The following is a 2,502-nucleotide window of genomic DNA, read 5'->3' on the forward strand; positions in this document are numbered from 1 at the left end:
ATCATAAGAGATGGGAAAGAACCACTGTGGTACAACAACCGAGTTAGAAAACTGCTACGGAAGCAAAGGGAATGTCACAGCAAACATAAACATAGCCAAAGCCTTGCAGACAAACAAAAATTACACGAAGTGAAATTTAGTGTGAGGAGGGCTATGCAAGAGGCATTCAACAAATTCGAAAGTAAAGTTCTATGTACTGACTTGGCAGAAAATCCTAAGAAATTTTGGTCTTAGGTCAAAGCGGTAGGTGGGTCAAAACAAAATGTCCAGACACTCCGTGACCTAAATGGTACTGAAACAGAGGATGACAGACTAAAGGCCGAAATACTAAATGTCTCTTTCCAAAGCTGTTCCACAGAGGAAGACTGCACTGTAGTTCCTTCTCTAGATTGTCGCACAGATGACGAAATGGTAGATATCGAAATAGATGACAAAGGGATAGAAAAACAATTAAAATCCCTCAAAAGAGAAAAGGCCACTGGACCTGATGGGATAGTAGTTTGATTTTACACAGGGTACGAGAATGAACTTGCCCCCCTTCTTGCAGCAGTGTACCGTAGGTCTCTAGAAGAGCGTAGCATTCCAAAAGATTAAAAAAGGGCACAGGTCATCCCCAGTTTCAAGAAGGGATGTCGAACAAATGAGCAGAACAATAGACCTATATCTCTAACGTAGAATTTCGGAACACGTATTATGTTTGAGTACAATGGCTTTTCTGGAGACTAGAAATCTACTCTGTAGAATTCAGAATGTGTTTCGAAAAAAACGATTGTGTGAAACCCAGCTCGCGCTATTTGTCCACGAGTCTCAGAGGGCCATAGACATGGGTTCGCAGGTAGATGCCATGTTTGTTGACTTCTGCAAGGCATTCCATACAGTTCCCCACAGTCGTTTAATGAACAAAGTAAGAGCATATGGACTATCAGACCAATTGTGTGATTGGATTGAAGAGTTCCTAGATAGCAGAATGCAGCATGTCATTCTCAATAGAGAGAAGTCTTCCGAAGTAAGAGTGATTTCAGGTGTGCCGCAGGGGAGTGTTGTAGGACCGTTGCTATACACAATATATATAAATGACCTTGTGGATAACATCAGAAGTTCACTGAGGCTTTTTGCAGATGATGCTGTAGTATGTCGAGATGTTGTAACAATGGAAAATTGTACTGAAATGCAGGAGGATCTGCAATGAATTGACACATGGTGCAGGGAATGACAATTGAATCTCAATGTAGACAAGTGTAATGTGCTGTGAATACATAGAAAGAAAGATCCTTTATCACTTAGCTACAATATAGCAGGTCAGCAATTGGAAGCAGTTAATTCCATAAATTATCTGGGAGTAGGCATTAGGAGTGATTCAAAATGGAATGACCATATAAAATTAATCGTCGGTAAAGCAGATGCCAGACTGAGATCCATTGGGAGAATCCTAAGGAAATGCAGTCCGAAAACAAAGGAAGTAGGTTACAGTACACTTGTTGAATACTGCTCACCGGTGTGGGATCTGTACCAGATAGGGTTGGTAGAAGAGATAGAAAAGATCCAACAGAGAGCTCAGTCTGATCTTCCTGCTGCAACATTCAACCTCGAACCAAAGCATACCCAATATAATAGTTCCACCTCAATTCTGTAATATAAGAATAAAATTCATGCTATGTAACCTTTGTAATTGCCAATGCAATGGTACAACATTTATGAGAATTGTTAAAAGTAAAGGAATTTACTTAAATCACAACTTATTTCTAAAACTACGATTCTCCGGCAACTTCTTCTTTAAACTATCTGGACCATAATGAATTCTGGTCAAGATGTGTGTCTGATGGAAATACTACACTGAACATAGTAATGACTGCCTTGAAAGCTATAATACAAACAAAATTATCTGTACCAATTTTTTGGACTTTTCAGATATTGTAGCTTCACACTTAATGAAATGTAACTATGTAATAACTACTGTGACTCATATGTACCATGTTATGTGAAAATAAATCCTTGAGAGATTACAACTGAATGGCAGCTCCTGTTTTGTTGCCAGTCAAGGGCACAGTGTCAGATATCAGTTTGATCTACATTGTTGCTATTACATTCCTGCAACAATCATGTATATGAATTACAACATTCTTTTACACATAAGAGGGGCCTAATTTATATTCTGTCTTTTGCCAGTTCTCTTTTAGTTCTCTGTCTTGCAACAGCTTAGCATGAAAGCTTCCTTGTAATTATACCTAAGAGGTTTGGTAATAATATTAGTAATCACTGCTTTCGTGTTTCATTTGCATATCACTGTTGTTACGTTTTGTCACTAATGCTATAAAAAGTAACTGAAGTTGAAAGTGGATCAGTTTGGTGACATGTTGATCTGAGTGCCAACTACATGGCTTTATGTGCAGATTTGCACACTACAAGAAGTCAAACCTTAGCAATCTAAATTTATTATATGAAGTCCAATTGATGTTATATAATATAATGCAAAATTATTTGTTGCATGATATTTAATACTAA

The sequence above is a fragment of the Schistocerca nitens genome, chromosome 1 (genome assembly GCF_023898315.1).
Source record: "Schistocerca nitens isolate TAMUIC-IGC-003100 chromosome 1, iqSchNite1.1, whole genome shotgun sequence".
NCBI lineage: Eukaryota > Metazoa > Arthropoda > Insecta > Orthoptera > Acrididae > Schistocerca > Schistocerca nitens.